This window comes from Miniopterus schreibersii (assembly GCF_964146895.1).
Source record: "Miniopterus schreibersii genome assembly, chromosome: 11".
In the NCBI taxonomy this organism is placed as follows: domain Eukaryota; kingdom Metazoa; phylum Chordata; class Mammalia; order Chiroptera; family Miniopteridae; genus Miniopterus; species Miniopterus schreibersii.
Window position 1 is genome coordinate 65202700 of NC_138111.1, and position 12166 is coordinate 65214865.

Here is a 12166-nt window from a genome sequence, read left to right on the forward strand (position 1 = left end):
AGAGAGGGAGAGGGAGAGAGAGAGGAAGAGAGAAACATCAGTGTGAGAGAGACATATCGATTGGTTGCCTTCTGCACAAGCCCCAACCGGGGCCGGGATTGAGCCTTGCAACCGAGGTACATGCCCTTGGCTGGAATCAAACCCAGGACCCTTCAGTCTGCAGGCCGATGTTCTAATCACTGAGCCAAACTGGCTAGGGCTTCCTTCACAGTCTTGAGCCCAGCCCTCAGCCTTTGCTGTTGTCTGCAAGGACCTCTCTTTGATTTCCCAAATGAAATTGCTATAAGGTGGCATGTTGTGGTTACTCTGTAGGATTTGCCATGCAAAAGAGGCCATGGCATAGAGGTTAGGAACACTCTGGAGACCAGCTGCTTGAGTTCAAATCTTAGTATGTTGGGCACTTAGCCTCTCTGAGCATCGTCTTCTTTTTTGTAAAAAGGGATAGTAAGAATAAAATGATTGCAAGAGATTAGGAGAGTGTCAGCTACATAGTGAGCACTCAAGTATCAATTATTCTAAATGGATTATTTTTAATAGATCTTTTCACAGCTTTTTACTAGTTTTAAGTTTTTCATAATACACTTTTTAAAAAAACTGACAAATCAAGTTATTTGTCCCTGGAAAAAAGAGAGCTTGCATGTGTCAAGTCTTGTGCCTTAAGCAAGATGTCAAGGGCCAAGGGAAGGATAAGGCGATGGCTTGAGGACCAAGGCAAACTTGGTAGGAGAGGTGTACCACACAGGCTATGCTGTAATTGGTTAGTTCTTTGTTGTGTTCCTTTGGCACATCTTTAGCAGTTTTGACACAGAAAGGTTACTTTGTAGTTTTAAAATTTAGGTATTTCGTATGAAATCTTTAACTGTTGTTAGTGCCAGGAAACAAATCGGTGTTTATTAAGACACATCTCCTAAGGAGGACCCAGCTGTTGCAGTTCAGCAGGTAGATAACCCTTCCTGTGCCTTCACTGGTCAGCCTCCATGGGCAAGAATGACTTTTAGAAAAGGGAATAGAAAAATGAAATCTTTTCTCTGTGATGGCTCTGTAACAGTAATGAGTTCTCCCGGGAATCCTCTTCCCATCACTGCCGTAATTTAGTTTAAGTGGCACTCTAGAACACGAAGCAAGCTCTACTTTGCAAGCAAGTAGCAATCAAAGGGATAAATTTTCTCCTCTTTGAAAACAGAGTGAAGTCACTTTCACTCTGATCTTTGCAACCCAATGCCTGCTGGTAGTGTGAGCATAAACACATTAGGCACCAGAGAGGAGTGGCATGTGGATGCTGAGATGTGGTCAGGGCAGCCTGAGTAGACCCAGCGGCCTGATACCAGGGAAGCTGCGTTTGTCCTGTCCCCACGTGGAGGCACCGTTCAGTGTATGACTGACTGTGTGATACTGATGTGAGTGAAATCAGTTTTTGTTTTCAGTGCTCACATTTAGACCTCGCTCTCCCACCCCCTAACTGGGTATAATGTATAAACCAAGCCACAGCTGACAGTGATTTGCTTTCTTTATCCGGGAAAAGGTCTTTGACTCTGATTGTGACTTGGCTTCACTGCGTTGATCTTCATCACGAGCACTTTTTATAATTCCCACAGCAACAGTAACTTCAGTTGTTGGGCTTTTATTTGGAAGGGGGTGCGTAATACACATATCACAATTGGGTCTTTCACTACATAATCACAAATTACATACAGTCACTCGTATATGCTTCATGAAAGCAGTAAATTTAAAGAAAAGAGAGACTTTTAAAACTTGAGACCAGAGAGCACAGTTTATCTTACTTACAGTTTGGCTTAAAGATTGGTATTTAAGTTAATATCATACCACATGTGGTAATCCTGCAAAGTGCTACATATTTTTATTTATAGTTAAGGGAATAAAGCAAAATCCCCTTTTCATTATGTTATCTTGCATTATTTACTCAGTGATAAATGACATTGCCTCGAGGGTTTGGGTTTTGCAATGAAAGACCCTATTGTAGCGTGTATTTATATGGAGGGGGGAGGGGGGTTGCTAGAGTTATGGTTCCAGAGGGGTTTTAAAATCTGAATATCCTGGTACTTGTTCAGTTAAAATGTATAGCTAATGTTTTAACACTGTATTTTTACTTGAAGTAAAGAAAAATAAAAAGGAGTGAACAAAGGGGAAAAGCTTGCAGTTAAGATGCTAGAAACCAAATAAAATGACTGAAGGCACATGGGCACATCCTAAACTCAAAGATTAAAATTGTACCAGAGATAATGGTGACCTTTTGATTGGCTTGTTTCTGCTGTTTAAAAATGACTTCAACTTTAAAAGTTTCTTAACTGTTTAGGGCACCAGTGAGCAATTCCTATCAAATTGGGGAGATATGAATATGAGGAGCTGAAAGAAAACTTCTGAGGGACCGGAGAGTTTGATAGCTGCTCAGACCTTTGAGTAGAAAACTACTTCCATGCTCTGCCAGTTTGTTCAGTATTCATGAGAATTTCTACCAAAGAAGGAAAGAGCTCGGTATTTTTATTGGGTAGGAGAGGGTTAGCCTTTTAGAATATATTTGTTTTGAAATAGAAAAAAAATAGATGAACAAATAAACAAGAGGAAATGCTAATTTTGAATAAAGTAGAAATTCTTCAACCTCTATTCACCCAGAATTTTGGATAATTTAACCAGAAATAGGCTGCCATTTTGCTAAGTAGAAAAAATAAGGACTTCCTAATAAAATAAATAAGATTTTAGGACTAATATGTTTGAGGCAGATGTGCTCCTCTAATTCATTCCAGTGTTTTCTGGGCCTCCACTGTTTCTGATGAGTAGTCAAGTGCCATTCTGAGAAGAAGCCTACTGTCATTTGTGTCATTGTTACCCTGCATGTAATGTCATTTTGTTCTGGCTGCTTTCAAGACTTTTCATTTATTTTTGTTTTTGAGCAGTTTGACTATGATGTGCATAGCTGTGGTTACCTTTGCATTTATCATACTTGGGTTTGTTTAGATTCTTGAATCATTAGATTTATATCATCAAATTTGGAAAATTTTAACTATTTTAAAATAAATGGTTTCTTTGCAATACTTATAGAATTACCAAAAAAGTTGCAAATATAGTATAGGGTTCCCCTATACTCATCACCTAGATTCCCCTATTGTTAACATCTTACATATCATGGTATATTTGATAATCTATAAAAGTAACATTGGTGCGCTGCCATTAACTACAGGTTTCCATTAATGTCCTCTTTTTTCTGTTTTTAGGATCCAACCTAAGATCCACTTAACATTTACCCTCAAATCCCTGTGTCTCCCCTAGTCTGTCACAGTTTTTCAGATTTTACTTGCTTTCCATGGCCTTGACACTTCTGAAGAGTACTGGTCAGGTATTTTGTAGCATTCCCTGAACGCAAATTTGCCTGTTTTTTCATGCTTAGACTGAAGTTATGGATTTTGGGAAGAATACTGTAGTGGTTAGATGCCCTTCTCATTGAATCATATCAGGGGATCGTGGTATCAGTACAACTTACCACTAGTGACATTAACCTAACAATGTGGTTAAGTTTGTGTCTGCCAGGTTTCTCTGCTGTAAACTGAATATTTTCCTTTTTCATTCTCTGTTCTTTGGAAGCAAGTCACTAAGTACAGCTTATATTTAAGGGAAGGGAAAGTCAGCTCTACTTCTTGGAAGAGGTAGCCTCTGTATCTATTATTTGGAATTTTTCTGTAAGAAAAATAAAATAAACCCCCCATTCCATTTATTTTATTTATTTATTCAACCATTTGTTTATATCAGAATAGAGTCATGATATTTACCTCATTCTTTGGGTTCTAATCCAATATTGTCATTATTTTTATTCTTGCTGAGATTGTTCCATCTTTGGTCATTGGAAGTTCTTTTAGGTTGCTTTCTGTGTCCTTGTGAGATGCCCCTACTGTTTTGTTGTTGTTGTTTAATTGATTTTAAAGAGAGGAAGGGAGAGAGAGAAAAAGAGAGAGAGAGAAACAGAGAGACATCGATGTGAGAGAGAAACATCGCTTGGTTGCCTCCCAAACCGGCAACCTAGGTTGTGCCCTGACGGGACTCAGACCCGCCACCTTTTGGTGTACGGACGATGCTCATCCAACTCGGCCACTTTTTTTTTTGGTAACTTATTTTTTATATTTTCTTACTTTGGGGGCCTATCTGGTGCTCCACGCTCATCTTGTATTTTACCTACCCCAGCCCTAGAATCTGCCCTTTCTCCAAAGAGGCCCTGTTCCTTTTACTGGAGAATAGTATTTGGAAACCACAGTCCGAGTGCTGGTTGTTCTCACTGCTCATTATTTTATAAGGCGTTTTTTGCATGGCCTTCTCTTTCACCTGTCCTCCTCACACTTGGGTTATATTTGTTAAACCTTTTGACTTTTTTCCCCAAAGAACCTGGGCTCTGTTCATTCTTTTCAGTATTTTCTCTCTCTGGTTTTCAGATTGTATAATTTCTTTATAAATATTTTCAAGTTCACTTAGTCTTCTATAATCTTTAATCTGCTAATAAACAGTGAATTTTAAATTTCAGATATTGTATTCTTCAGTTCTAGAATCTCCTTTTTTAAACTGTAATTTCTGTTTCTTTGCTGAGTTTTCCTTTTAGTTCATTTATATTACAGCATTTATGTCCTTAACTATAATACTAATATCTGCTTTAAAGTTCACATCTGCTAAATCTTATATTTGGGTCCACCCAAATCAGTTCCACTGATTGCATTTTCTTTGGGTATGGGTTGTATTTTTTTGTTTTTAAATGTCTAATAATTTTGGATTTTAACTTGGACATTGTGTTTGATATTTTATAGAAACTCTGGATTCCTTGTGTTCCTCTGAAGAGTATTACTGTTTTGTATCAGCAGGCAGTTAACTTGGCTGAACTCAGAACTCCCAATTTTGTCTTCCCTGCAGTGAACAGCAGCAGAAAAGCCAGTTTAGTCGTTCATTTAGCTATGAATGGAGTGTTTGGTTTGTCCCATACTTAGAGAATTAGCAGTTTATATGCAGAATATGGGGCTCTGGCCTTTTCTGGAGTTTTCCTTCTTTATTTTCCAGCTACTGAGTCAGTCCTGAACGTTGTTTTCTGATTCTTCAGCCAGTAAGACTGCAAGTTTCACTCTTAAGTTTAGCTGCTTGGCATAGTACCAACAAGGGGTTGCCCTCAGATGAAAAACTATAAAATCGGGAACTCAGTGACATTCCCTTTTCCCAAGTGTCAACTTCCTATAGTTTCTACCAGCTTTTGGCTCACTCTCGTGCCTTCAGATTTCTTATTGTTGTTTAGAGTTTATAAGTGCTATCAGTGGGAGGGTTGTTCTGAAATAAACTATTACACAGTTACCAGAAGTGGTACTCTCCTTCATTTAAGGCGAAGGATGATATTAATTAAAACTATACTATACATGGAATATATTCTATGTACTATAGAATTTCCGAGTCCTGAGACTGAAGGAGCACACTGAATCCTGAGCAGGTCAAAGAAAAATAAATCTACAGTTAGACATATTGAGTGAAACTGTGAATATCAAAGATAATGAAAAAATATAAAACTGCCAGGGGGAAAAGCAGATACATATCAAGAAATGCAGGTTAATAGCAAACTTCTTATTAACAAAAGGCGATATAGTAAATATAGTCAGAATATAGTAAATATATTAAAAGTGCTAAGTAAAAATAACTGTCAGCTGAAAAGTCTACACTTAGTTAAGTGACCATCCAATAGTGAGGATGTAATAAAGACATTTTCAAACATACAAGTGTTGAGTTTTCTATGCATAGACTCCTTCTGAAAGAATTGTTAAATATATACTAAGTAAAAAGGAAATTGTGACAGGTTGTATTTTCCAAAAATGTCCATAACAATATCTACCATGCTCTTCTCCAGTGTGACCTAGCTACTCCCCCATCAAGAGATGGAGCTGGCCTAGCGAGTGTGGTTCAGTGGTTGAGCATTGACCTATGATCCAGGGGATCGTGGTTTGATTCCTGGTCAGGGCACATGCGTGGGTTGTGGGCTTGATCCCCAGTGGGAGGCGTGCAGGAGGCAGCCATTCAGTGACGACTCTCTCATCAATAATGTTTCTCTCTCTCTCTCTCCCTTCCTCTCTCTGAAATCAGTAAAGACATATTTTTTTTAAAAAGACAGAGAGATGGCTCTGAAGTCCCTCTCCCTGCACCTAAACTGGCCTTGTGACTCTTTTGAAACCAGTAGAATGTGGTGAAAGTGATACCACATGGACTTTCGAGGCTAGATCAGAAAGGTTCCCATTCAGCTTTCAACTGGTTCTTTGGGACACTTGCCAGCTGCCATATGAGATGTTCAACTCTTCTGAGACCTGCATGCTAGAGAGGCTTAGCGTAGCCATTCTGGTTGCCAGACAAGCCCATCCTCCAGCTGAGGACCACTGAGTGCCGTGGGCAAATTCATGAGATGCAGAAGAATGGCCCAGCGGAGTGTTACCCAAATTCTGACCCACAGAATGTAATAAAATAGTTGCTGTTTAAAGCTGCAAAGTTTTGGGTTAATTTGTCATGTAGCAATAGTAACTGGAACAAAACTGAACCCTGAAGGAAGGAGTAGAATGTCTGTATCAGTCATGAGTAAGGAAGCTGGTGAACAAATAAAAGTCAGTATTGAGGTTTTTTTCTAAAGTTGGATGAGGGTTGTTAAAAACAATGTGATATAGCAACAGTAATATGGAAGCTGGTATAGAGTGGGGAAGAGGAAAGACTGATGGCAGAACTTTCTAGCGTCTTTGTATTATATTGTTCAGAAGGCTACTAGAGATTGACTTTAAGTGGGCATTTTGAATAAATAATTTGCTTAATATTGCTTATGAAAATGGAGAAAAAAGAATTCAGAAAAAATTTAACCAAAAGCAGAAAAGTAAAAGCAAAGAAACAAAATCATGGTAGATAGAAAACACAGAGTAAGTTGGCTGAGATCAGTGCTGTTACAACAGGAATGATAAATGTAAATAAATAAATTTCAGTTATCAAAAGTGATAATTATATTTTTAGAAATGCAGCCAAATGTTGCTTTAAAAGACACCCAAGGCAAAGCAACCCAGAGCAGTTAAAAATAAAAATAAAGGGATAGGAAAGATATATCAGGGAAAAACAAATAAAAGAAAGCAGGTCTGACAATGTTAATATCAGGCAAAATGGAATTTTGGGTGTTTTACCCAGGAAACATTTGTACATGTGCACCAGGAAACATGTACCAGGATGTTTGTTGCAGCACTGTTTGTAATGAAATTTTAAAAGAACTTAAATATCTATCATAATTTATGTATTTCCCTGTGTGTGTTATATGCCATTGAGTAGGCTCTGACTCCAGGTGACCCTATGAATGAGTGATGTTCATAGTTAAAGATTTTGCTTACCTTGGTTTAGTCTTCAATTCAAATGGACACTGCAGTCAAGAAATCAAGCGAAGGCTGAGACTCAGAATGGCAGCAATGGAAGAATGAGGAAAGATCATTACAAGGAAAGATGTTTCATTAGAGACCCTTGCATTCCCAGTTACTGTGTAGGAATGTGAAAGCTGGACAGTGAAGAAGGCGTGCAGGAAATAAATAGATTCTTTTGAAATGTGTTGGTGGAGGACAGTTCCAGGGATACCCTGGTCCTAGAGCAAATTAAGCCTCAAACATTGCTGGAGTTGTCCTACTTCAGGCACGTCATGAGAAAGTAGTCTTTGGAAAAGACAGTAATGCTGGGAAAAATAGAGGTCAGCTGGAAAAGAGGAAAACCAGTGAGCTAGATTGACCATAAAATAAGCCATAGGCATGAGTCTGCAGGAGCTGAGTAGGGCTGTTGAGGACAGGACATTATGGACATCACTCATTCATAGGGTCACCTGGAGTCAGAGCCTACTCAATGGCATATAACACACACAAGGAAATATATAAATTGTGGGATATTCATACAGGGACACTAAATGGTAGTTAAAAGTCGCTAAATCTGTGTGCATCTACTTGGCTATATTTCAAAACCATGAGTGAAATAAGTTATAGAATGTCAGTGTGACATTTCTAAACACAAAATAATACATTTGCATTTCTAAGATTCCTTCTAATTCTGAAATTATTTTCTCGAATTTCACAGCAATAAGCTATGCTCCTATGACTGTATGCATCTGAGTGTGAAGAGCTGTGCCCAGAAACAGTATACTTCTGGAAAGTGGCTGTCATTAAGAGCAGTCACTGTCCTGAAGAATTAGCACTCCTGGAAGAGCAGAAAGCTGTCTTCCTCTGAACAAGTAATCTGTAGAATTAAATATTTTGTAACTACTCACAGTGTGCTCAATACTATATAATAAGCATATATGCAAAAATGTCTCTTTTTCTCCCGAGTTGCTTAAAACAAAACAGATGTGGGATAAAGAGGTGCAGGTATATCCCGTGAGGAGAAAATGAGAGCTGTCTGGAGGAAGATGTTTGCTAACTAATAACTTTCTGCTAGGACCTGTGCAGGCCGGAGTCTCAGTTCTGTAAATTACTAGACGTTGAAATCACAGATGCCCTTAGATGTTGATTCTGTGTATATTTATTGAGAACCTACTAGGTACGGTGTACTCTACTTAACATGGTCATGAACACGGAGGTGAGCTGGGAGTCCCACGCGGTTTCTAGACCAGTGGCAGATGGAGGCAGCTATAAAATGGGGCAGCATGATACGTTAAGGGCCCTGAGAGGGACTCGTTGCTTTACAGCTTGCAAGGAGGAAGGAATTCTGTCTCAGGAGGGACGCAGAATGGCTGTGCAGGGCGGTCTCGCACTGTGAGTCGCACATTTCTGTTTGGGTGACAGAGAGGAGGGAAGGTGTCTGCTGCGCCGTTGCTCTGCTAGTCTTTGACCCTCTCCCTACTCCCCTCCTTTCTTAAGAGAAACATTGCTGTACATTAAACTTTTTGAAGACATTAATGCTGTTGTTGAGACAATCATTTAAGCATTTAAAATAGACACCACATTTTAGAGGCAGCAGTGGTTAGCCACTGGAAACCAACCGTGGGGTTTGATAAAGGGGGGACTTTTATACGTTATGGTTTATGACAGAGAATGGAAAAATGCTTCAGGGAGACGGGCTGGCATTCCAAACCGGAGCGCCGGGACAGCAAAAAGTGCTGAAGTCAACAGACAGCTTAGAAATATGGTTACTATTGGATGAGAGAGGCTCTCCAGAGTGGCCATATACACGCGTTTGCAACCACAGGCAGTTCAGTGCTTCTCTAAACCTGGGACTGTGACCCTGCCTGATGCCAGCCAGAATTATGTACTCGCAGAAAAAGGAGACAGTCAATGCATGAATCCAAGGCAAGTGCAAAATAGGTGTGATAAGCAGCAAGTTACAGTGGACTTACACCTTATGCATAACTTAGGTTGGAACCATGCAGAGGTGATGCTGGTCTTCTGGATCTTCTGGGGCTGGCTTAAAAATTCCCCTGTTGCCCCAAAGCAGTTTCAATACAAATTGATTCTAGTCCATACAACTTAAAGAAGACCAAAAAAATGTAGAGTGGGGATATGGAAGAGTCTTAGGAGGTGACATTTGACTTATGACTTGGACAATATGAAGGAAATGGCCATGAGAGCTGGAGATGAGAATTCCAAGGGAAAGAAAAGCATCGGCAAGTGGAGAAGCATCCAGGATGGGTGACCTTGTGCAGACTGCTTTCCCTCCCTGGGCCTCATTGTCTTCATTTGTAGAACTAAAAATTGTCCTGAGTGAGCCCTAGGGAATCTTCAGTCCCAAAGTTCAGTGAAATAAACCCTAGTTAAAATGAGCAACAGGGCCAAATATAGCTTTTTATAGTTTTTTTCCAGTTTTATTGAAATATAATTGACATATAACATTGTATTAGAGTAAGGAGTACAACGTAATGCTTTTGTATATAGATACTGCAATGTGTGCTTTTAGGGAGGGTGGCAGTGGGACTGGGATGGAGATACAGAAAGGCACAAATGTCGGCAAGAGAAAAATGCCAAATGAAACAAGATTCCAAATTAGTGGGAGGGGGTGATGGTGGGGGAACGCTTCTTTCCCATATCTGATGTTTCCTTCCTTGTTTTCTTCTTAATTCCTGTAACATTCCTGGTCGTTTCGCCCGCACGGAGGTGGAGTGACTTGTTCTGGGAAGTTTGGGAAGGAGAAATGGGGTGCGCCCGCTGAGCTCAGCTCCTTCGTTTGCTTTTGGCATCAGTCCTGACCACAGAGGGCTGCTCTCCTCACTTCTCCACGCCCTGCCTTACCGAGACCTTACAAAACCCCCTCCAGGGGCTTTGACCTGAGCCAGTGCTGCCCAGGACCCTCCGGGGAGAACTATCAAATGCGGGGACTTGGTTTGCAGGCACCTTTGGCTCCCACGCTCAGCCATGTTCTTCAGTTTGGCCTTCATCAGGAAAAGTGCTGATTTTTTGGTCTCCTCTGCATAGCCTCCTCTGGTTTCTCAGTATGTTTAGAATTCGGATGGGCAGGAAGAGCGCTGTTTACTTGGCCCTGTCATACCCAGAAGCTGGGATGCGGGGAAAAGGGACGGCTCTGGTGTCCTCTGAGTCAGAGAAGGCGGTGGTTGTGCGGAACTAGAGGTCTCTGAGGCGTGATGGAGCTTCAGAGATTCAGAATCACCTGCCAAGTAGGAGGCCAAATAGTTACCTGCGAATGATTCAGCAGGCACGGAATTGGAAAATTAGAAGAAGAAAAGATTTAGAATTGCATCTGTGCAGGGTGTTCAAGAATCCGCTGAAGAGGGCCAGAGCAGTGCCAGCGAGGGTGACAGTCAGGGTGTGCGAACCTGGCGCGGGTGGGAACCGAAGGCAGGCTTGTCCTTTCCCGCCAGGGACCAGGAGGTGAAAACTGCTCTATGGAATATATTTATTCTTAAGTTATAGTAATTTTCAGAAGTAAATGAAGGAATCTATTAGGGTTGGACAAAGAATGGTTATATCAATACTGTTACAAATGCTAAACTATACTTTTTAAAATATGATAGTTTAGACAGCCACTAAGTTAACCCTTAACTCAGTTGATTCAGATTTTCCGTGTGTGTGTGTGTGTGTGTGTGTGTGTGTGTGTGTGTGTGTGTATTCAGGATTTTTTTTTCATTAAACATTTTTAAAGAGCCCAGTCAACAAATACTGCATGGTAGCAGCCCCAAATACCAACAGGATGAATATTTTTAACATCCATTGTTTTTCATTACACAGATATGGCCAGTGGCTTTATTTAAGGTTATTATTCTTTGCATGACAAGTTCAATTGCTCTCATGCAGAAAAGAAAAATACCCTGGCTTATTTCCTTTGCCTATTGGCTTTTCTAGGACCAAGGGAAGTACCAACTTCTCCATGAAGTAATCTCAAAATTTTCTTTACATCCCTGATTTCTCTCAATTTCTACTGCTCTTAAAAGTCAGGGTGTATGTTAACAAGTACAGTTTGGTGAGGAGAGGGGTAGTAGAGAGTAGGGTAGGATTTTGGAAGGTGATTGCATGTGAACTGGGTGTGGAGGGAGAATAGAATTTGGCAGGTGCATATGGGAGGTGGAAGCCAGGAGCGCTCCAGTGATGGCACATTGCTTAGTCCAGAGAGCAAGGAGGTGTGGTGTCAGGTCTTACTCAGGGAGCGCTGTGTTGAGCAGGCCGTTGGCTAGAGGACAGGATGCAAAGGGAGTGTGGTCTCCGTGTACAGGAAAATAGCATGAAAACAGGTTGTGCAAGGTTGCAGGAAGCCAGATTTTTTTTTAGGCTGGACAGCATTTTGATGAGGGAATAGCCTGTGGAGAGGTAGAAAATGACAATTCAAAGGAATTGATTGCTGGAATGAGATCCTAAAAGGAAGGGAAATAAGGGACAAGTAGACATGCTGAAGGCCGGAAGAGAAGCGAGGAGAAGTTAAACAATGACAAGGCAGGGCTCAATTTTGCTTGAAAAGTCAAGCAAGTAGTTTTTGTAGTTGATAAAAAATACCTCCTGATATTTATAAATACAAAAGTTATTTTAAATATATCTACTCTGCTAGAGTTTTTATTTCTTTTCCATTTTCGGTAAAAGAATAATAATAAAGAAATAGCACATGCTGAAAGACATTAGGTACACAATAGGGACTGAAAAAATTTCAAATAATTTTTCTTTTAGCTGGATTGCTATTATAAAATAAGAATACATTTTGATTC

General features: G+C 40.2%; 1 protein-coding gene across 3 annotated transcripts in view; it reads left to right on the plus strand.

Annotated features, from left to right (window-relative positions):
- AOPEP (aminopeptidase O (putative)) overlaps nt 1-12166 on the plus strand; it is a 331307-nt gene that overhangs the window by 22905 nt on the left and 296236 nt on the right. The window lies entirely within an intron of this gene.